This window comes from Ictalurus punctatus, unplaced genomic scaffold (genome assembly GCF_001660625.3).
Source record: "Ictalurus punctatus breed USDA103 unplaced genomic scaffold, Coco_2.0 tig00006821, whole genome shotgun sequence".
In the NCBI taxonomy this organism is placed as follows: Eukaryota; Metazoa; Chordata; class Actinopteri; order Siluriformes; family Ictaluridae; genus Ictalurus; species Ictalurus punctatus.
The window spans coordinates 12,630-29,201 of record NW_026521121.1 but is presented as its reverse complement, the minus strand read 5'-3'; the positions used below and the strand labels follow the sequence as shown (position 1 = coordinate 29,201).

General features: G+C 45.0%; 59 non-coding genes across 59 annotated transcripts; all 59 read right to left on the bottom strand.

Annotated features, from left to right (window-relative positions):
* Positions 1–60: 60 nt before the first annotated feature.
* Positions 61–179, bottom strand: LOC128631269 (5S ribosomal RNA). The gene has a single exon (XR_008395443.1). It is a non-coding gene; the product is annotated as a 5S ribosomal RNA (ribosomal RNA).
* A 162-nt stretch (positions 180–341) lies between these two features.
* LOC128631268 (5S ribosomal RNA) lies at positions 342–460 on the bottom strand. The gene has a single exon (XR_008395442.1). It is a non-coding gene; the product is annotated as a 5S ribosomal RNA (ribosomal RNA).
* Positions 461–619: 159 nt separating this feature from the next.
* LOC128631267 (5S ribosomal RNA) lies at positions 620–738 on the bottom strand. Its single transcript, XR_008395441.1, has one exon. It is a non-coding gene; the product is annotated as a 5S ribosomal RNA (ribosomal RNA).
* A 166-nt stretch (positions 739–904) lies between these two features.
* On the bottom strand, positions 905–1,023 carry LOC128631266 (5S ribosomal RNA). Its single transcript, XR_008395440.1, has one exon. It is a non-coding gene; the product is annotated as a 5S ribosomal RNA (ribosomal RNA).
* Positions 1,024–1,179: 156 nt separating this feature from the next.
* LOC128631265 (5S ribosomal RNA) lies at positions 1,180–1,298 on the bottom strand. Its single transcript, XR_008395439.1, has one exon. It is a non-coding gene; the product is annotated as a 5S ribosomal RNA (ribosomal RNA).
* A 163-nt stretch (positions 1,299–1,461) lies between these two features.
* LOC128631264 (5S ribosomal RNA) lies at positions 1,462–1,580 on the bottom strand. Its single transcript, XR_008395438.1, has one exon. It is a non-coding gene; the product is annotated as a 5S ribosomal RNA (ribosomal RNA).
* A 160-nt stretch (positions 1,581–1,740) lies between these two features.
* Positions 1,741–1,859, bottom strand: LOC128631263 (5S ribosomal RNA). The gene has a single exon (XR_008395437.1). It is a non-coding gene; the product is annotated as a 5S ribosomal RNA (ribosomal RNA).
* Positions 1,860–2,023: 164 nt separating this feature from the next.
* On the bottom strand, positions 2,024–2,142 carry LOC128631262 (5S ribosomal RNA). The gene has a single exon (XR_008395436.1). It is a non-coding gene; the product is annotated as a 5S ribosomal RNA (ribosomal RNA).
* A 164-nt stretch (positions 2,143–2,306) lies between these two features.
* On the bottom strand, positions 2,307–2,425 carry LOC128631260 (5S ribosomal RNA). The gene has a single exon (XR_008395434.1). It is a non-coding gene; the product is annotated as a 5S ribosomal RNA (ribosomal RNA).
* Positions 2,426–2,581: 156 nt separating this feature from the next.
* On the bottom strand, positions 2,582–2,700 carry LOC128631259 (5S ribosomal RNA). Its single transcript, XR_008395433.1, has one exon. It is a non-coding gene; the product is annotated as a 5S ribosomal RNA (ribosomal RNA).
* A 166-nt stretch (positions 2,701–2,866) lies between these two features.
* LOC128631258 (5S ribosomal RNA) lies at positions 2,867–2,985 on the bottom strand. The gene has a single exon (XR_008395432.1). It is a non-coding gene; the product is annotated as a 5S ribosomal RNA (ribosomal RNA).
* Positions 2,986–3,141: 156 nt separating this feature from the next.
* Positions 3,142–3,260, bottom strand: LOC128631257 (5S ribosomal RNA). Its single transcript, XR_008395431.1, has one exon. It is a non-coding gene; the product is annotated as a 5S ribosomal RNA (ribosomal RNA).
* A 157-nt stretch (positions 3,261–3,417) lies between these two features.
* LOC128631256 (5S ribosomal RNA) lies at positions 3,418–3,536 on the bottom strand. The gene has a single exon (XR_008395430.1). It is a non-coding gene; the product is annotated as a 5S ribosomal RNA (ribosomal RNA).
* Positions 3,537–3,696: 160 nt separating this feature from the next.
* LOC128631255 (5S ribosomal RNA) lies at positions 3,697–3,815 on the bottom strand. The gene has a single exon (XR_008395429.1). It is a non-coding gene; the product is annotated as a 5S ribosomal RNA (ribosomal RNA).
* A 163-nt stretch (positions 3,816–3,978) lies between these two features.
* Positions 3,979–4,097, bottom strand: LOC128631254 (5S ribosomal RNA). Its single transcript, XR_008395428.1, has one exon. It is a non-coding gene; the product is annotated as a 5S ribosomal RNA (ribosomal RNA).
* Positions 4,098–4,257: 160 nt separating this feature from the next.
* On the bottom strand, positions 4,258–4,376 carry LOC128631253 (5S ribosomal RNA). Its single transcript, XR_008395427.1, has one exon. It is a non-coding gene; the product is annotated as a 5S ribosomal RNA (ribosomal RNA).
* A 164-nt stretch (positions 4,377–4,540) lies between these two features.
* On the bottom strand, positions 4,541–4,659 carry LOC128631252 (5S ribosomal RNA). The gene has a single exon (XR_008395426.1). It is a non-coding gene; the product is annotated as a 5S ribosomal RNA (ribosomal RNA).
* A 160-nt stretch (positions 4,660–4,819) lies between these two features.
* Positions 4,820–4,938, bottom strand: LOC128631251 (5S ribosomal RNA). Its single transcript, XR_008395425.1, has one exon. It is a non-coding gene; the product is annotated as a 5S ribosomal RNA (ribosomal RNA).
* Positions 4,939–5,102: 164 nt separating this feature from the next.
* LOC128631249 (5S ribosomal RNA) lies at positions 5,103–5,221 on the bottom strand. Its single transcript, XR_008395423.1, has one exon. It is a non-coding gene; the product is annotated as a 5S ribosomal RNA (ribosomal RNA).
* A 171-nt stretch (positions 5,222–5,392) lies between these two features.
* On the bottom strand, positions 5,393–5,511 carry LOC128631248 (5S ribosomal RNA). The gene has a single exon (XR_008395422.1). It is a non-coding gene; the product is annotated as a 5S ribosomal RNA (ribosomal RNA).
* A 156-nt stretch (positions 5,512–5,667) lies between these two features.
* On the bottom strand, positions 5,668–5,786 carry LOC128631247 (5S ribosomal RNA). Its single transcript, XR_008395421.1, has one exon. It is a non-coding gene; the product is annotated as a 5S ribosomal RNA (ribosomal RNA).
* Positions 5,787–5,950: 164 nt separating this feature from the next.
* On the bottom strand, positions 5,951–6,069 carry LOC128631246 (5S ribosomal RNA). Its single transcript, XR_008395420.1, has one exon. It is a non-coding gene; the product is annotated as a 5S ribosomal RNA (ribosomal RNA).
* A 160-nt stretch (positions 6,070–6,229) lies between these two features.
* Positions 6,230–6,348, bottom strand: LOC128631245 (5S ribosomal RNA). The gene has a single exon (XR_008395419.1). It is a non-coding gene; the product is annotated as a 5S ribosomal RNA (ribosomal RNA).
* A 168-nt stretch (positions 6,349–6,516) lies between these two features.
* Positions 6,517–6,635, bottom strand: LOC128631244 (5S ribosomal RNA). The gene has a single exon (XR_008395418.1). It is a non-coding gene; the product is annotated as a 5S ribosomal RNA (ribosomal RNA).
* Positions 6,636–6,798: 163 nt separating this feature from the next.
* Positions 6,799–6,917, bottom strand: LOC128631243 (5S ribosomal RNA). The gene has a single exon (XR_008395417.1). It is a non-coding gene; the product is annotated as a 5S ribosomal RNA (ribosomal RNA).
* Positions 6,918–7,073: 156 nt separating this feature from the next.
* LOC128631242 (5S ribosomal RNA) lies at positions 7,074–7,192 on the bottom strand. Its single transcript, XR_008395416.1, has one exon. It is a non-coding gene; the product is annotated as a 5S ribosomal RNA (ribosomal RNA).
* Positions 7,193–7,360: 168 nt separating this feature from the next.
* Positions 7,361–7,479, bottom strand: LOC128631241 (5S ribosomal RNA). The gene has a single exon (XR_008395415.1). It is a non-coding gene; the product is annotated as a 5S ribosomal RNA (ribosomal RNA).
* Positions 7,480–7,635: 156 nt separating this feature from the next.
* LOC128631240 (5S ribosomal RNA) lies at positions 7,636–7,754 on the bottom strand. The gene has a single exon (XR_008395414.1). It is a non-coding gene; the product is annotated as a 5S ribosomal RNA (ribosomal RNA).
* Positions 7,755–7,908: 154 nt separating this feature from the next.
* LOC128631238 (5S ribosomal RNA) lies at positions 7,909–8,027 on the bottom strand. Its single transcript, XR_008395412.1, has one exon. It is a non-coding gene; the product is annotated as a 5S ribosomal RNA (ribosomal RNA).
* A 164-nt stretch (positions 8,028–8,191) lies between these two features.
* Positions 8,192–8,310, bottom strand: LOC128631237 (5S ribosomal RNA). The gene has a single exon (XR_008395411.1). It is a non-coding gene; the product is annotated as a 5S ribosomal RNA (ribosomal RNA).
* A 156-nt stretch (positions 8,311–8,466) lies between these two features.
* LOC128631236 (5S ribosomal RNA) lies at positions 8,467–8,585 on the bottom strand. The gene has a single exon (XR_008395410.1). It is a non-coding gene; the product is annotated as a 5S ribosomal RNA (ribosomal RNA).
* A 167-nt stretch (positions 8,586–8,752) lies between these two features.
* On the bottom strand, positions 8,753–8,871 carry LOC128631235 (5S ribosomal RNA). Its single transcript, XR_008395409.1, has one exon. It is a non-coding gene; the product is annotated as a 5S ribosomal RNA (ribosomal RNA).
* Positions 8,872–9,043: 172 nt separating this feature from the next.
* LOC128631234 (5S ribosomal RNA) lies at positions 9,044–9,162 on the bottom strand. Its single transcript, XR_008395408.1, has one exon. It is a non-coding gene; the product is annotated as a 5S ribosomal RNA (ribosomal RNA).
* Positions 9,163–9,318: 156 nt separating this feature from the next.
* LOC128631233 (5S ribosomal RNA) lies at positions 9,319–9,437 on the bottom strand. The gene has a single exon (XR_008395407.1). It is a non-coding gene; the product is annotated as a 5S ribosomal RNA (ribosomal RNA).
* Positions 9,438–9,601: 164 nt separating this feature from the next.
* Positions 9,602–9,720, bottom strand: LOC128631232 (5S ribosomal RNA). The gene has a single exon (XR_008395406.1). It is a non-coding gene; the product is annotated as a 5S ribosomal RNA (ribosomal RNA).
* A 160-nt stretch (positions 9,721–9,880) lies between these two features.
* On the bottom strand, positions 9,881–9,999 carry LOC128631231 (5S ribosomal RNA). Its single transcript, XR_008395405.1, has one exon. It is a non-coding gene; the product is annotated as a 5S ribosomal RNA (ribosomal RNA).
* Positions 10,000–10,163: 164 nt separating this feature from the next.
* On the bottom strand, positions 10,164–10,282 carry LOC128631230 (5S ribosomal RNA). The gene has a single exon (XR_008395404.1). It is a non-coding gene; the product is annotated as a 5S ribosomal RNA (ribosomal RNA).
* Positions 10,283–10,442: 160 nt separating this feature from the next.
* Positions 10,443–10,561, bottom strand: LOC128631229 (5S ribosomal RNA). Its single transcript, XR_008395403.1, has one exon. It is a non-coding gene; the product is annotated as a 5S ribosomal RNA (ribosomal RNA).
* Positions 10,562–10,728: 167 nt separating this feature from the next.
* Positions 10,729–10,847, bottom strand: LOC128631227 (5S ribosomal RNA). Its single transcript, XR_008395401.1, has one exon. It is a non-coding gene; the product is annotated as a 5S ribosomal RNA (ribosomal RNA).
* Positions 10,848–11,003: 156 nt separating this feature from the next.
* LOC128631226 (5S ribosomal RNA) lies at positions 11,004–11,122 on the bottom strand. The gene has a single exon (XR_008395400.1). It is a non-coding gene; the product is annotated as a 5S ribosomal RNA (ribosomal RNA).
* A 168-nt stretch (positions 11,123–11,290) lies between these two features.
* LOC128631225 (5S ribosomal RNA) lies at positions 11,291–11,409 on the bottom strand. Its single transcript, XR_008395399.1, has one exon. It is a non-coding gene; the product is annotated as a 5S ribosomal RNA (ribosomal RNA).
* A 160-nt stretch (positions 11,410–11,569) lies between these two features.
* On the bottom strand, positions 11,570–11,688 carry LOC128631224 (5S ribosomal RNA). The gene has a single exon (XR_008395398.1). It is a non-coding gene; the product is annotated as a 5S ribosomal RNA (ribosomal RNA).
* A 163-nt stretch (positions 11,689–11,851) lies between these two features.
* LOC128631223 (5S ribosomal RNA) lies at positions 11,852–11,970 on the bottom strand. The gene has a single exon (XR_008395397.1). It is a non-coding gene; the product is annotated as a 5S ribosomal RNA (ribosomal RNA).
* A 160-nt stretch (positions 11,971–12,130) lies between these two features.
* LOC128631222 (5S ribosomal RNA) lies at positions 12,131–12,249 on the bottom strand. Its single transcript, XR_008395396.1, has one exon. It is a non-coding gene; the product is annotated as a 5S ribosomal RNA (ribosomal RNA).
* Positions 12,250–12,415: 166 nt separating this feature from the next.
* LOC128631221 (5S ribosomal RNA) lies at positions 12,416–12,534 on the bottom strand. The gene has a single exon (XR_008395395.1). It is a non-coding gene; the product is annotated as a 5S ribosomal RNA (ribosomal RNA).
* A 160-nt stretch (positions 12,535–12,694) lies between these two features.
* LOC128631220 (5S ribosomal RNA) lies at positions 12,695–12,813 on the bottom strand. The gene has a single exon (XR_008395394.1). It is a non-coding gene; the product is annotated as a 5S ribosomal RNA (ribosomal RNA).
* A 160-nt stretch (positions 12,814–12,973) lies between these two features.
* LOC128631219 (5S ribosomal RNA) lies at positions 12,974–13,092 on the bottom strand. The gene has a single exon (XR_008395393.1). It is a non-coding gene; the product is annotated as a 5S ribosomal RNA (ribosomal RNA).
* A 166-nt stretch (positions 13,093–13,258) lies between these two features.
* LOC128631218 (5S ribosomal RNA) lies at positions 13,259–13,377 on the bottom strand. Its single transcript, XR_008395392.1, has one exon. It is a non-coding gene; the product is annotated as a 5S ribosomal RNA (ribosomal RNA).
* Positions 13,378–13,537: 160 nt separating this feature from the next.
* LOC128631216 (5S ribosomal RNA) lies at positions 13,538–13,656 on the bottom strand. Its single transcript, XR_008395390.1, has one exon. It is a non-coding gene; the product is annotated as a 5S ribosomal RNA (ribosomal RNA).
* Positions 13,657–13,818: 162 nt separating this feature from the next.
* LOC128631215 (5S ribosomal RNA) lies at positions 13,819–13,937 on the bottom strand. The gene has a single exon (XR_008395389.1). It is a non-coding gene; the product is annotated as a 5S ribosomal RNA (ribosomal RNA).
* A 160-nt stretch (positions 13,938–14,097) lies between these two features.
* Positions 14,098–14,216, bottom strand: LOC128631214 (5S ribosomal RNA). Its single transcript, XR_008395388.1, has one exon. It is a non-coding gene; the product is annotated as a 5S ribosomal RNA (ribosomal RNA).
* A 164-nt stretch (positions 14,217–14,380) lies between these two features.
* LOC128631213 (5S ribosomal RNA) lies at positions 14,381–14,499 on the bottom strand. Its single transcript, XR_008395387.1, has one exon. It is a non-coding gene; the product is annotated as a 5S ribosomal RNA (ribosomal RNA).
* A 168-nt stretch (positions 14,500–14,667) lies between these two features.
* LOC128631212 (5S ribosomal RNA) lies at positions 14,668–14,786 on the bottom strand. Its single transcript, XR_008395386.1, has one exon. It is a non-coding gene; the product is annotated as a 5S ribosomal RNA (ribosomal RNA).
* Positions 14,787–14,942: 156 nt separating this feature from the next.
* LOC128631462 (5S ribosomal RNA) lies at positions 14,943–15,061 on the bottom strand. Its single transcript, XR_008395632.1, has one exon. It is a non-coding gene; the product is annotated as a 5S ribosomal RNA (ribosomal RNA).
* Positions 15,062–15,225: 164 nt separating this feature from the next.
* On the bottom strand, positions 15,226–15,344 carry LOC128631461 (5S ribosomal RNA). Its single transcript, XR_008395631.1, has one exon. It is a non-coding gene; the product is annotated as a 5S ribosomal RNA (ribosomal RNA).
* A 160-nt stretch (positions 15,345–15,504) lies between these two features.
* Positions 15,505–15,623, bottom strand: LOC128631460 (5S ribosomal RNA). Its single transcript, XR_008395630.1, has one exon. It is a non-coding gene; the product is annotated as a 5S ribosomal RNA (ribosomal RNA).
* Positions 15,624–15,787: 164 nt separating this feature from the next.
* On the bottom strand, positions 15,788–15,906 carry LOC128631459 (5S ribosomal RNA). The gene has a single exon (XR_008395629.1). It is a non-coding gene; the product is annotated as a 5S ribosomal RNA (ribosomal RNA).
* Positions 15,907–16,066: 160 nt separating this feature from the next.
* LOC128631458 (5S ribosomal RNA) lies at positions 16,067–16,185 on the bottom strand. The gene has a single exon (XR_008395628.1). It is a non-coding gene; the product is annotated as a 5S ribosomal RNA (ribosomal RNA).
* A 158-nt stretch (positions 16,186–16,343) lies between these two features.
* Positions 16,344–16,462, bottom strand: LOC128631456 (5S ribosomal RNA). The gene has a single exon (XR_008395626.1). It is a non-coding gene; the product is annotated as a 5S ribosomal RNA (ribosomal RNA).
* Between the last annotated feature and the right edge of the window lie 110 nt (positions 16,463–16,572).

Below are 16,572 nucleotides of genomic sequence, written 5' to 3'. Positions count from 1 at the left end.
AACCTTTATCCCAAAACAGGATGTTGTGCAGAGGCCATGAAAACACTGATCCAAATAAAAAGCTTACAGCACCTAGTATTCCCATTCAGTCTCCCAACCGAGTACTAACCAGGCCCAACTCTGCTTTGCTTCCGAGTTCAGATGAGATCAGGCTTTTTCAGAGTGGTATGGCCGTAAGCGAAAGCTGACCCCAAATGGGGCCTATTTAAATAGTGTAATCAAAAGACTGACTGACTGACTGACTGATGATGATTGATTGGGTCCCCTTCAAACCTGTGTCCAACCTTTATCCCAAAACAGGATGTTGTGCAGAGGCCATGAAAACACTGATCCAAATAAAAAGCTTACAGCACCTAGTATTCCCATTCAGTCTCCCAACCGAGTACTAACCAGGCCCAACTCTGCTTTGCTTCCGAGTTCAGATGAGATCAGGCTTTTTCAGAGTGGTATGGCCGTAAGCGAAAGCTGACCCCAAATGGGGCCTATTTAAATAGTGTAATCAAAAGACTGACTGACTGACTGATGATTGATTGATTGGGTCCCCTTCAAACCTGTGTCCAACCTTTATCCCAAAACAGGATGTTGTGCAGAGGCCATGAAAACACTGATCCAAATAAAAAGCTTACAGCACCTAGTATTCCCATTCAGTCTCCCAACCGAGTACTAACCAGGCCCAACTCTGCTTTGCTTCCGAGTTCAGATGAGATCAGGCTTTTTCAGAGTGGTATGGCCGTAAGCGAAAGCTGACCCCAAATGGGGCCTATTTAAATAGTGTAATCAAAACTGACTGACTGACTGACTGACTGATTGATTGATTGATTGGGTCCCCTTCAAACCTGTGTCCAACCTTTATCCCAAAACAGGATGTTGTGCAGAGGCCATGAAAACACTGATCCAAATAAAAAGCTTACAGCACCTAGTATTCCCATTCAGTCTCCCAACCGAGTACTAACCAGGCCCAACTCTGCTTTGCTTCCGAGTTCAGATGAGATCAGGCTTTTTCAGAGTGGTATGGCCGTAAGCGAAAGCTGACCCCAAATGGGGCCTATTTAAATAGTGTAATCAAAAGACTGACTGACTGATTGATTGATTGATTGGGTCCCCTTCAAACCTGTGTCCAACCTTTATCCCAAAACAGGATGTTGTGCAGAGGCCATGAAAACACTGATCCAAATAAAAAGCTTACAGCACCTAGTATTCCCATTCAGTCTCCCAACCGAGTACTAACCAGGCCCAACTCTGCTTTGCTTCCGAGTTCAGATGAGATCAGGCTTTTTCAGAGTGGTATGGCCGTAAGCGAAAGCTGACCCCAAATGGGGCCTATTTAAATAGTGTAATCAAAGACTGACTGACTGACTGACTGACTGATTGATTGATTGGGTCCCCTTCAAACCTGTGTCCAACCTTTATCCCAAAACAGGATGTTGTGCAGAGGCCATGAAAACACTGATCCAAATAAAAAGCTTACAGCACCTAGTATTCCCATTCAGTCTCCCAACCGAGTACTAACCAGGCCCAACTCTGCTTTGCTTCCGAGTTCAGATGAGATCAGGCTTTTTCAGAGTGGTATGGCCGTAAGCGAAAGCTGACCCCAAATGGGGCCTATTTAAATAGTGTAATCAAAAGACTGACTGACTGACTGATTGATTGATTGATTGGGTCCCCTTCAAACCTGTGTCCAACCTTTATCCCAAAACAGGATGTTGTGCAGAGGCCATGAAAACACTGATCCAAATAAAAAGCTTACAGCACCTAGTATTCCCATTCAGTCTCCCAACCGAGTACTAACCAGGCCCAACTCTGCTTTGCTTCCGAGTTCAGATGAGATCAGGCTTTTTCAGAGTGGTATGGCCGTAAGCGAAAGCTGACCCCAAATGGGGCCTATTTAAATAGTGTAATCAAAAGACTGACTGACTGACTGACTGACTGATTGATTGATTGGGTCCCCTTCAAACCTGTGTCCAACCTTTATCCCAAAACAGGATGTTGTGCAGAGGCCATGAAAACACTGATCCAAATAAAAAGCTTACAGCACCTAGTATTCCCATTCAGTCTCCCAACCGAGTACTAACCAGGCCCAACTCTGCTTTGCTTCCGAGTTCAGATGAGATCAGGCTTTTTCAGAGTGGTATGGCCGTAAGCGAAAGCTGACCCCAAATGGGGCCTATTTAAATAGTGTAATCAACTGACTGACTGACTGACTGACTGATTGATTGATTGATTGGGTCCCCTTCAAACCTGTGTCCAACCTTTATCCCAAAACAGGATGTTGTGCAGAGGCCATGAAAACACTGATCCAAATAAAAAGCTTACAGCACCTAGTATTCCCATTCAGTCTCCCAACCGAGTACTAACCAGGCCCAACTCTGCTTTGCTTCCGAGTTCAGATGAGATCAGGCTTTTTCAGAGTGGTATGGCCGTAAGCGAAAGCTGACCCCAAATGGGGCCTATTTAAATAGTGTAATCAAAAGACTGACTGACTGATTGATTGATTGATTGGGTCCCCTTCAAACCTGTGTCCAACCTTTATCCCAAAACAGGATGTTGTGCAGAGGCCATGAAAACACTGATCCAAATAAAAAGCTTACAGCACCTAGTATTCCCATTCAGTCTCCCAACCGAGTACTAACCAGGCCCAACTCTGCTTTGCTTCCGAGTTCAGATGAGATCAGGCTTTTTCAGAGTGGTATGGCCGTAAGCGAAAGCTGACCCCAAATGGGGCCTATTTAAATAGTGTAATCAAAACTGACTGACTGACTGACTGACTGACTGATTGATTGATTGGGTCCCCTTCAAACCTGTGTCCAACCTTTATCCCAAAACAGGATGTTGTGCAGAGGCCATGAAAACACTGATCCAAATAAAAAGCTTACAGCACCTAGTATTCCCATTCAGTCTCCCAACCGAGTACTAACCAGGCCCAACTCTGCTTTGCTTCCGAGTTCAGATGAGATCAGGCTTTTTCAGAGTGGTATGGCCGTAAGCGAAAGCTGACCCCAAATGGGGCCTATTTAAATAGTGTAATCAAAAGACTGACTGACTGATTGATTGATTGATTGGGTCCCCTTCAAACCTGTGTCCAACCTTTATCCCAAAACAGGATGTTGTGCAGAGGCCATGAAAACACTGATCCAAATAAAAAGCTTACAGCACCTAGTATTCCCATTCAGTCTCCCAACCGAGTACTAACCAGGCCCAACTCTGCTTTGCTTCCGAGTTCAGATGAGATCAGGCTTTTTCAGAGTGGTATGGCCGTAAGCGAAAGCTGACCCCAAATGGGGCCTATTTAAATAGTGTAATCAAACTGACTGACTGACTGACTGATTGATTGATTGGGTCCCCTTCAAACCTGTGTCCAACCTTTATCCCAAAACAGGATGTTGTGCAGAGGCCATGAAAACACTGATCCAAATAAAAAGCTTACAGCACCTAGTATTCCCATTCAGTCTCCCAACCGAGTACTAACCAGGCCCAACTCTGCTTTGCTTCCGAGTTCAGATGAGATCAGGCTTTTTCAGAGTGGTATGGCCGTAAGCGAAAGCTGACCCCAAATGGGGCCTATTTAAATAGTGTAATCAAAAGACTGACTGACTGACTGACTGATTGATTGATTGGGTCCCCTTCAAACCTGTGTCCAACCTTTATCCCAAAACAGGATGTTGTGCAGAGGCCATGAAAACACTGATCCAAATAAAAAGCTTACAGCACCTAGTATTCCCATTCAGTCTCCCAACCGAGTACTAACCAGGCCCAACTCTGCTTTGCTTCCGAGTTCAGATGAGATCAGGCTTTTTCAGAGTGGTATGGCCGTAAGCGAAAGCTGACCCCAAATGGGGCCTATTTAAATAGTGTAATCAAAAACTGACTGACTGACTGACTGACTGATTGATTGATTGGGTCCCCTTCAAACCTGTGTCCAACCTTTATCCCAAAACAGGATGTTGTGCAGAGGCCATGAAAACACTGATCCAAATAAAAAGCTTACAGCACCTAGTATTCCCATTCAGTCTCCCAACCGAGTACTAACCAGGCCCAACTCTGCTTTGCTTCCGAGTTCAGATGAGATCAGGCTTTTTCAGAGTGGTATGGCCGTAAGCGAAAGCTGACCCCAAATGGGGCCTATTTAAATAGTGTAATCAAAAGACTGACTGACTGACTGATTGATTGATTGATTGGGTCCCCTTCAAACCTGTGTCCAACCTTTATCCCAAAACAGGATGTTGTGCAGAGGCCATGAAAACACTGATCCAAATAAAAAGCTTACAGCACCTAGTATTCCCATTCAGTCTCCCAACCGAGTACTAACCAGGCCCAACTCTGCTTTGCTTCCGAGTTCAGATGAGATCAGGCTTTTTCAGAGTGGTATGGCCGTAAGCGAAAGCTGACCCCAAATGGGGCCTATTTAAATAGTGTAATCAAAAGACTGACTGACTGACTGACTGACTGATTGATTGATTGGGTCCCCTTCAAACCTGTGTCCAACCTTTATCCCAAAACAGGATGTTGTGCAGAGGCCATGAAAACACTGATCCAAATAAAAAGCTTACAGCACCTAGTATTCCCATTCAGTCTCCCAACCGAGTACTAACCAGGCCCAACTCTGCTTTGCTTCCGAGTTCAGATGAGATCAGGCTTTTTCAGAGTGGTATGGCCGTAAGCGAAAGCTGACCCCAAATGGGGCCTATTTAAATAGTGTAATCAAAAGACTGACTGACTGACTGATTGATTGATTGATTGGGTCCCCTTCAAACCTGTGTCCAACCTTTATCCCAAAACAGGATGTTGTGCAGAGGCCATGAAAACACTGATCCAAATAAAAAGCTTACAGCACCTAGTATTCCCATTCAGTCTCCCAACCGAGTACTAACCAGGCCCAACTCTGCTTTGCTTCCGAGTTCAGATGAGATCAGGCTTTTTCAGAGTGGTATGGCCGTAAGCGAAAGCTGACCCCAAATGGGGCCTATTTAAATAGTGTAATCAAAAGACTGACTGACTGACTGACTGACTGATTGATTGATTGGGTCCCCTTCAAACCTGTGTCCAACCTTTATCCCAAAACAGGATGTTGTGCAGAGGCCATGAAAACACTGATCCAAATAAAAAGCTTACAGCACCTAGTATTCCCATTCAGTCTCCCAACCGAGTACTAACCAGGCCCAACTCTGCTTTGCTTCCGAGTTCAGATGAGATCAGGCTTTTTCAGAGTGGTATGGCCGTAAGCGAAAGCTGACCCCAAATGGGGCCTATTTAAATAGTGTAATCAAAAACTGACTGACTGACTGACTGACTGACTGATTGATTGATTGATTGGGTCCCCTTCAAACCTGTGTCCAACCTTTATCCCAAAACAGGATGTTGTGCAGAGGCCATGAAAACACTGATCCAAATAAAAAGCTTACAGCACCTAGTATTCCCATTCAGTCTCCCAACCGAGTACTAACCAGGCCCAACTCTGCTTTGCTTCCGAGTTCAGATGAGATCAGGCTTTTTCAGAGTGGTATGGCCGTAAGCGAAAGCTGACCCCAAATGGGGCCTATTTAAATAGTGTAATCAAAAGACTGACTGACTGATTGATTGATTGATTGGGTCCCCTTCAAACCTGTGTCCAACCTTTATCCCAAAACAGGATGTTGTGCAGAGGCCATGAAAACACTGATCCAAATAAAAAGCTTACAGCACCTAGTATTCCCATTCAGTCTCCCAACCGAGTACTAACCAGGCCCAACTCTGCTTTGCTTCCGAGTTCAGATGAGATCAGGCTTTTTCAGAGTGGTATGGCCGTAAGCGAAAGCTGACCCCAAATGGGGCCTATTTAAATAGTGTAATCAAAAGACTGACTGACTGACTGACTGACTGATTGATTGATTGGGTCCCCTTCAAACCTGTGTCCAACCTTTATCCCAAAACAGGATGTTGTGCAGAGGCCATGAAAACACTGATCCAAATAAAAAGCTTACAGCACCTAGTATTCCCATTCAGTCTCCCAACCGAGTACTAACCAGGCCCAACTCTGCTTTGCTTCCGAGTTCAGATGAGATCAGGCTTTTTCAGAGTGGTATGGCCGTAAGCGAAAGCTGACCCCAAATGGGGCCTATTTAAATAGTGTAATCAAAAGACTGACTGACTGACTGATTGATTGATTGATTGGGTCCCCTTCAAACCTGTGTCCAACCTTTATCCCAAAACAGGATGTTGTGCAGAGGCCATGAAAACACTGATCCAAATAAAAAGCTTACAGCACCTAGTATTCCCATTCAGTCTCCCAACCGAGTACTAACCAGGCCCAACTCTGCTTTGCTTCCGAGTTCAGATGAGATCAGGCTTTTTCAGAGTGGTATGGCCGTAAGCGAAAGCTGACCCCAAATGGGGCCTATTTAAATAGTGTAATCAAAAGACTGACTGACTGACTGACTGACTGACTGATTGATTGATTGGGTCCCCTTCAAACCTGTGTCCAACCTTTATCCCAAAACAGGATGTTGTGCAGAGGCCATGAAAACACTGATCCAAATAAAAAGCTTACAGCACCTAGTATTCCCATTCAGTCTCCCAACCGAGTACTAACCAGGCCCAACTCTGCTTTGCTTCCGAGTTCAGATGAGATCAGGCTTTTTCAGAGTGGTATGGCCGTAAGCGAAAGCTGACCCCAAATGGGGCCTATTTAAATAGTGTAATCAAAAACTGACTGACTGACTGACTGACTGATTGATTGATTGGGTCCCCTTCAAACCTGTGTCCAACCTTTATCCCAAAACAGGATGTTGTGCAGAGGCCATGAAAACACTGATCCAAATAAAAAGCTTACAGCACCTAGTATTCCCATTCAGTCTCCCAACCGAGTACTAACCAGGCCCAACTCTGCTTTGCTTCCGAGTTCAGATGAGATCAGGCTTTTTCAGAGTGGTATGGCCGTAAGCGAAAGCTGACCCCAAATGGGGCCTATTTAAATAGTGTAATCAAAAGACTGACTGACTGACTGATTGATTGATTGGGTCCCCTTCAAACCTGTGTCCAACCTTTATCCCAAAACAGGATGTTGTGCAGAGGCCATGAAAACACTGATCCAAATAAAAAGCTTACAGCACCTAGTATTCCCATTCAGTCTCCCAACCGAGTACTAACCAGGCCCAACTCTGCTTTGCTTCCGAGTTCAGATGAGATCAGGCTTTTTCAGAGTGGTATGGCCGTAAGCGAAAGCTGACCCCAAATGGGGCCTATTTAAATAGTGTAATCAAAAGACTGACTGACTGACTGACTGACTGACTGATTGATTGATTGGGTCCCCTTCAAACCTGTGTCCAACCTTTATCCCAAAACAGGATGTTGTGCAGAGGCCATGAAAACACTGATCCAAATAAAAAGCTTACAGCACCTAGTATTCCCATTCAGTCTCCCAACCGAGTACTAACCAGGCCCAACTCTGCTTTGCTTCCGAGTTCAGATGAGATCAGGCTTTTTCAGAGTGGTATGGCCGTAAGCGAAAGCTGACCCCAAATGGGGCCTATTTAAATAGTGTAATCAAAAGACTGACTGACTGATTGATTGATTGATTGGGTCCCCTTCAAACCTGTGTCCAACCTTTATCCCAAAACAGGATGTTGTGCAGAGGCCATGAAAACACTGATCCAAATAAAAAGCTTACAGCACCTAGTATTCCCATTCAGTCTCCCAACCGAGTACTAACCAGGCCCAACTCTGCTTTGCTTCCGAGTTCAGATGAGATCAGGCTTTTTCAGAGTGGTATGGCCGTAAGCGAAAGCTGACCCCAAATGGGGCCTATTTAAATAGTGTAATCAAAACTGACTGACTGACTGATTGATTGATTGGGTCCCCTTCAAACCTGTGTCCAACCTTTATCCCAAAACAGGATGTTGTGCAGAGGCCATGAAAACACTGATCCAAATAAAAAGCTTACAGCACCTAGTATTCCCATTCAGTCTCCCAACCGAGTACTAACCAGGCCCAACTCTGCTTTGCTTCCGAGTTCAGATGAGATCAGGCTTTTTCAGAGTGGTATGGCCGTAAGCGAAAGCTGACCCCAAATGGGGCCTATTTAAATAGTGTAATCAAAAGACTGACTGACTGACTGACTGACTGATTGATTGATTGGGTCCCCTTCAAACCTGTGTCCAACCTTTATCCCAAAACAGGATGTTGTGCAGAGGCCATGAAAACACTGATCCAAATAAAAAGCTTACAGCACCTAGTATTCCCATTCAGTCTCCCAACCGAGTACTAACCAGGCCCAACTCTGCTTTGCTTCCGAGTTCAGATGAGATCAGGCTTTTTCAGAGTGGTATGGCCGTAAGCGAAAGCTGACCCCAAATGGGGCCTATTTAAATAGTGTAATCAAAAGACTGACTGACTGATTGATTGATTGATTGGGTCCCCTTCAAACCTGTGTCCAACCTTTATCCCAAAACAGGATGTTGTGCAGAGGCCATGAAAACACTGATCCAAATAAAAAGCTTACAGCACCTAGTATTCCCATTCAGTCTCCCAACCGAGTACTAACCAGGCCCAACTCTGCTTTGCTTCCGAGTTCAGATGAGATCAGGCTTTTTCAGAGTGGTATGGCCGTAAGCGAAAGCTGACCCCAAATGGGGCCTATTTAAATAGTGTAATCAAAAACTGACTGACTGACTGACTGACTGACTGATTGATTGATTGGGTCCCCTTCAAACCTGTGTCCAACCTTTATCCCAAAACAGGATGTTGTGCAGAGGCCATGAAAACACTGATCCAAATAAAAAGCTTACAGCACCTAGTATTCCCATTCAGTCTCCCAACCGAGTACTAACCAGGCCCAACTCTGCTTTGCTTCCGAGTTCAGATGAGATCAGGCTTTTTCAGAGTGGTATGGCCGTAAGCGAAAGCTGACCCCAAATGGGGCCTATTTAAATAGTGTAATCAAAAGACTGACTGACTGACTGACTGACTGACTGATTGATTGATTGATTGGGTCCCCTTCAAACCTGTGTCCAACCTTTATCCCAAAACAGGATGTTGTGCAGAGGCCATGAAAACACTGATCCAAATAAAAAGCTTACAGCACCTAGTATTCCCATTCAGTCTCCCAACCGAGTACTAACCAGGCCCAACTCTGCTTTGCTTCCGAGTTCAGATGAGATCAGGCTTTTTCAGAGTGGTATGGCCGTAAGCGAAAGCTGACCCCAAATGGGGCCTATTTAAATAGTGTAATCAAAAGACTGACTGACTGATTGATTGATTGATTGGGTCCCCTTCAAACCTGTGTCCAACCTTTATCCCAAAACAGGATGTTGTGCAGAGGCCATGAAAACACTGATCCAAATAAAAAGCTTACAGCACCTAGTATTCCCATTCAGTCTCCCAACCGAGTACTAACCAGGCCCAACTCTGCTTTGCTTCCGAGTTCAGATGAGATCAGGCTTTTTCAGAGTGGTATGGCCGTAAGCGAAAGCTGACCCCAAATGGGGCCTATTTAAATAGTGTAATCAAAAGACTGACTGACTGACTGACTGACTGATTGATTGATTGGGTCCCCTTCAAACCTGTGTCCAACCTTTATCCCAAAACAGGATGTTGTGCAGAGGCCATGAAAACACTGATCCAAATAAAAAGCTTACAGCACCTAGTATTCCCATTCAGTCTCCCAACCGAGTACTAACCAGGCCCAACTCTGCTTTGCTTCCGAGTTCAGATGAGATCAGGCTTTTTCAGAGTGGTATGGCCGTAAGCGAAAGCTGACCCCAAATGGGGCCTATTTAAATAGTGTAATCAAAAGACTGACTGACTGACTGATTGATTGATTGATTGGGTCCCCTTCAAACCTGTGTCCAACCTTTATCCCAAAACAGGATGTTGTGCAGAGGCCATGAAAACACTGATCCAAATAAAAAGCTTACAGCACCTAGTATTCCCATTCAGTCTCCCAACCGAGTACTAACCAGGCCCAACTCTGCTTTGCTTCCGAGTTCAGATGAGATCAGGCTTTTTCAGAGTGGTATGGCCGTAAGCGAAAGCTGACCCCAAATGGGGCCTATTTAAATAGTGTAATCAAAAGACTGACTGACTGACTGACTGACTGATTGATTGATTGGGTCCCCTTCAAACCTGTGTCCAACCTTTATCCCAAAACAGGATGTTGTGCAGAGGCCATGAAAACACTGATCCAAATAAAAAGCTTACAGCACCTAGTATTCCCATTCAGTCTCCCAACCGAGTACTAACCAGGCCCAACTCTGCTTTGCTTCCGAGTTCAGATGAGATCAGGCTTTTTCAGAGTGGTATGGCCGTAAGCGAAAGCTGACCCCAAATGGGGCCTATTTAAATAGTGTAATCAAAAGACTGACTGACTGACTGATTGATTGATTGATTGGGTCCCCTTCAAACCTGTGTCCAACCTTTATCCCAAAACAGGATGTTGTGCAGAGGCCATGAAAACACTGATCCAAATAAAAAGCTTACAGCACCTAGTATTCCCATTCAGTCTCCCAACCGAGTACTAACCAGGCCCAACTCTGCTTTGCTTCCGAGTTCAGATGAGATCAGGCTTTTTCAGAGTGGTATGGCCGTAAGCGAAAGCTGACCCCAAATGGGGCCTATTTAAATAGTGTAATCAAAAACTGACTGACTGACTGACTGACTGATTGATTGATTGATTGGGTCCCCTTCAAACCTGTGTCCAACCTTTATCCCAAAACAGGATGTTGTGCAGAGGCCATGAAAACACTGATCCAAATAAAAAGCTTACAGCACCTAGTATTCCCATTCAGTCTCCCAACCGAGTACTAACCAGGCCCAACTCTGCTTTGCTTCCGAGTTCAGATGAGATCAGGCTTTTTCAGAGTGGTATGGCCGTAAGCGAAAGCTGACCCCAAATGGGGCCTATTTAAATAGTGTAATCAAAAGACTGACTGACTGATTGATTGATTGATTGGGTCCCCTTCAAACCTGTGTCCAACCTTTATCCCAAAACAGGATGTTGTGCAGAGGCCATGAAAACACTGATCCAAATAAAAAGCTTACAGCACCTAGTATTCCCATTCAGTCTCCCAACCGAGTACTAACCAGGCCCAACTCTGCTTTGCTTCCGAGTTCAGATGAGATCAGGCTTTTTCAGAGTGGTATGGCCGTAAGCGAAAGCTGACCCCAAATGGGGCCTATTTAAATAGTGTAATCAAAAGACTGACTGACTGACTGACTGACTGACTGATTGATTGATTGGGTCCCCTTCAAACCTGTGTCCAACCTTTATCCCAAAACAGGATGTTGTGCAGAGGCCATGAAAACACTGATCCAAATAAAAAGCTTACAGCACCTAGTATTCCCATTCAGTCTCCCAACCGAGTACTAACCAGGCCCAACTCTGCTTTGCTTCCGAGTTCAGATGAGATCAGGCTTTTTCAGAGTGGTATGGCCGTAAGCGAAAGCTGACCCCAAATGGGGCCTATTTAAATAGTGTAATCAAAAGACTGACTGACTGACTGATTGATTGATTGATTGGGTCCCCTTCAAACCTGTGTCCAACCTTTATCCCAAAACAGGATGTTGTGCAGAGGCCATGAAAACACTGATCCAAATAAAAAGCTTACAGCACCTAGTATTCCCATTCAGTCTCCCAACCGAGTACTAACCAGGCCCAACTCTGCTTTGCTTCCGAGTTCAGATGAGATCAGGCTTTTTCAGAGTGGTATGGCCGTAAGCGAAAGCTGACCCCAAATGGGGCCTATTTAAATAGTGTAATCAAAAGACTGACTGACTGACTGACTGATGATTGATTGATTGGGTCCCCTTCAAACCTGTGTCCAACCTTTATCCCAAAACAGGATGTTGTGCAGAGGCCATGAAAACACTGATCCAAATAAAAAGCTTACAGCACCTAGTATTCCCATTCAGTCTCCCAACCGAGTACTAACCAGGCCCAACTCTGCTTTGCTTCCGAGTTCAGATGAGATCAGGCTTTTTCAGAGTGGTATGGCCGTAAGCGAAAGCTGACCCCAAATGGGGCCTATTTAAATAGTGTAATCAAAAGACTGACTGACTGACTGATTGATTGATTGATTGGGTCCCCTTCAAACCTGTGTCCAACCTTTATCCCAAAACAGGATGTTGTGCAGAGGCCATGAAAACACTGATCCAAATAAAAAGCTTACAGCACCTAGTATTCCCATTCAGTCTCCCAACCGAGTACTAACCAGGCCCAACTCTGCTTTGCTTCCGAGTTCAGATGAGATCAGGCTTTTTCAGAGTGGTATGGCCGTAAGCGAAAGCTGACCCCAAATGGGGCCTATTTAAATAGTGTAATCAAAACTGACTGACTGACTGACTGACTGACTGATTGATTGATTGGGTCCCCTTCAAACCTGTGTCCAACCTTTATCCCAAAACAGGATGTTGTGCAGAGGCCATGAAAACACTGATCCAAATAAAAAGCTTACAGCACCTAGTATTCCCATTCAGTCTCCCAACCGAGTACTAACCAGGCCCAACTCTGCTTTGCTTCCGAGTTCAGATGAGATCAGGCTTTTTCAGAGTGGTATGGCCGTAAGCGAAAGCTGACCCCAAATGGGGCCTATTTAAATAGTGTAATCAAAAGACTGACTGACTGACTGACTGATTGATTGATTGGGTCCCCTTCAAACCTGTGTCCAACCTTTATCCCAAAACAGGATGTTGTGCAGAGGCCATGAAAACACTGATCCAAATAAAAAGCTTACAGCACCTAGTATTCCCATTCAGTCTCCCAACCGAGTACTAACCAGGCCCAACTCTGCTTTGCTTCCGAGTTCAGATGAGATCAGGCTTTTTCAGAGTGGTATGGCCGTAAGCGAAAGCTGACCCCAAATGGGGCCTATTTAAATAGTGTAATCAAAAGACTGACTGACTGACTGATTGATTGATTGATTGGGTCCCCTTCAAACCTGTGTCCAACCTTTATCCCAAAACAGGATGTTGTGCAGAGGCCATGAAAACACTGATCCAAATAAAAAGCTTACAGCACCTAGTATTCCCATTCAGTCTCCCAACCGAGTACTAACCAGGCCCAACTCTGCTTTGCTTCCGAGTTCAGATGAGATCAGGCTTTTTCAGAGTGGTATGGCCGTAAGCGAAAGCTGACCCCAAATGGGGCCTATTTAAATAGTGTAATCAAAAACTGACTGACTGACTGACTGATGACTGATTGATTGATTGGGTCCCCTTCAAACCTGTGTCCAACCTTTATCCCAAAACAGGATGTTGTGCAGAGGCCATGAAAACACTGATCCAAATAAAAAGCTTACAGCACCTAGTATTCCCATTCAGTCTCCCAACCGAGTACTAACCAGGCCCAACTCTGCTTTGCTTCCGAGTTCAGATGAGATCAGGCTTTTTCAGAGTGGTATGGCCGTAAGCGAAAGCTGACCCCAAATGGGGCCTATTTAAATAGTGTAATCAAAAGACTGACTGACTGACTGACTGATTGATTGATTGGGTCCCCTTCAAACCTGTGTCCAACCTTTATCCCAAAACAGGATGTTGTGCAGAGGCCATGAAAACACTGATCCAAATAAAAAGCTTACAGCACCTAGTATTCCCATTCAGTCTCCCAACCGAGTACTAACCAGGCCCAACTCTGCTTTGCTTCCGAGTTCAGATGAGATCAGGCTTTTTCAGAGTGGTATGGCCGTAAGCGAAAGCTGACCCCAAATGGGGCCTATTTAAATAGTGTAATCAAAAGACTGACTGACTGACTGATGATGATTGATTGATTGGGTCCCCTTCAAACCTGTGTCCAACCTTTATCCCAAAACAGGATGTTGTGCAGAGGCCATGAAAACACTGATCCAAATAAAAAGCTTACAGCACCTAGTATTCCCATTCAGTCTCCCAACCGAGTACTAACCAGGCCCAACTCTGCTTTGCTTCCGAGTTCAGATGAGATCAGGCTTTTTCAGAGTGGTATGGCCGTAAGCGAAAGCTGACCCCAAATGGGGCCTATTTAAATAGTGTAATCAAAAGACTGACTGACTGACTGACTGATTGATTGATTGGGTCCCCTTCAAACCTGTGTCCAACCTTTATCCCAAAACAGGATGTTGTGCAGAGGCCATGAAAACACTGATCCAAATAAAAAGCTTACAGCACCTAGTATTCCCATTCAGTCTCCCAACCGAGTACTAACCAGGCCCAACTCTGCTTTGCTTCCGAGTTCAGATGAGATCAGGCTTTTTCAGAGTGGTATGGCCGTAAGCGAAAGCTGACCCCAAATGGGGCCTATTTAAATAGTGTAATCAAAAGACTGACTGACTGACTGACTGACTGATTGATTGATTGGGTCCCCTTCAAACCTGTGTCCAACCTTTATCCCAAAACAGGATGTTGTGCAGAGGCCATGAAAACACTGATCCAAATAAAAAGCTTACAGCACCTAGTATTCCCATTCAGTCTCCCAACCGAGTACTAACCAGGCCCAACTCTGCTTTGCTTCCGAGTTCAGATGAGATCAGGCTTTTTCAGAGTGGTATGGCCGTAAGCGAAAGCTGACCCCAAATGGGGCCTATTTAAATAGTGTAATCAAAAGACTGACTGACTGACTGACTGACTGATTGATTGATTGATTGGGTCCCCTTCAAACCTGTGTCCAACCTTTATCCCAAAACAGGATGTTGTGCAGAGGCCATGAAAACACTGATCCAAATAAAAAGCTTACAGCACCTAGTATTCCCATTCAGTCTCCCAACCGAGTACTAACCAGGCCCAACTCTGCTTTGCTTCCGAGTTCAGATGAGATCAGGCTTTTTCAGAGTGGTATGGCCGTAAGCGAAAGCTGACCCCAAATGGGGCCTATTTAAATAGTGTAATCAAAAGACTGACTGACTGATTGATTGATTGATTGGGTCCCCTTCAAACCTGTGTCCAACCTTTATCCCAAAACAGGATGTTGTGCAGAGGCCATGAAAACACTGATCCAAATAAAAAGCTTACAGCACCTAGTATTCCCATTCAGTCTCCCAACCGAGTACTAACCAGGCCCAACTCTGCTTTGCTTCCGAGTTCAGATGAGATCAGGCTTTTTCAGAGTGGTATGGCCGTAAGCGAAAGCTGACCCCAAATGGGGCCTATTTAAATAGTGTAATCAAAAGACTGACTGACTGACTGACTGACTGATTGATTGATTGGGTCCCCTTCAAACCTGTGTCCAACCTTTATCCCAAAACAGGATGTTGTGCAGAGGCCATGAAAACACTGATCCAAATAAAAAGCTTACAGCACCTAGTATTCCCATTCAGTCTCCCAACCGAGTACTAACCAGGCCCAACTCTGCTTTGCTTCCGAGTTCAGATGAGATCAGGCTTTTTCAGAGTGGTATGGCCGTAAGCGAAAGCTGACCCCAAATGGGGCCTATTTAAATAGTGTAATCAAAAGACTGACTGACTGACTGATTGATTGATTGATTGGGTCCCCTTCAAACCTGTGTCCAACCTTTATCCCAAAACAGGATGTTGTGCAGAGGCCATGAAAACACTGATCCAAATAAAAAGCTTACAGCACCTAGTATTCCCATTCAGTCTCCCAACCGAGTACTAACCAGGCCCAACTCTGCTTTGCTTCCGAGTTCAGATGAGATCAGGCTTTTTCAGAGTGGTATGGCCGTAAGCGAAAGCTGACCCCAAATGGGGCCTATTTAAATAGTGTAATCAAAAGACTGACTGACTGACTGACTGACTGATTGATTGATTGGGTCCCCTTCAAACCTGTGTCCAACCTTTATCCCAAAACAGGATGTTGTGCAGAGGCCATGAAAACACTGATCCAAATAAAAAGCTTACAGCACCTAGTATTCCCATTCAGTCTCCCAACCGAGTACTAACCAGGCCCAACTCTGCTTTGCTTCCGAGTTCAGATGAGATCAGGCTTTTTCAGAGTGGTATGGCCGTAAGCGAAAGCTGACCCCAAATGGGGCCTATTTAAATAGTGTAATCAAAAGACTGACTGACTGACTGACTGATTGATTGATTGGGTCCCCTTCAAACCTGTGTCCAACCTTTATCCCAAAACAGGATGTTGTGCAGAGGCCATGAAAACACTGATCCAAATAAAAAGCTTACAGCACCTAGTATTCCCATTCAGTCTCCCAACCGAGTACTAACCAGGCCCAACTCTGCTTTGCTTCCGAGTTCAGATGAGATCAGGCTTTTTCAGAGTGGTATGGCCGTAAGCGAAAGCTGACCCCAAATGGGGCCTATTTAAATAGTGTAATCAAAACTGACTGACTGACTGATTGATTGATTGATTGGGTCCCCTTCAAACCTGTGTCCAACCTTTATCCCAAAACAGGATGTTGTGCAGAGGCCATGAAAACACTGATCCAAATAAAAAGCTTACAGCACCTAGTATTCCCATTCAGTCTCCCAACCGAGTACTAACCAGGCCCAACTCTGCTTTGCTTCCGAGTTCAGATGAGATCAGGCTTTTTCAGAGTGGTATGGCCGTAAGCGAAAGCTGACCCCAAATGGGGCCTATTTAAATAGTGTAATCAAAGACTGACTGACTGACTGACTGACTGATTGATTGATTGGGTCCCCTTCAAACCTGTGTCCAACCTTT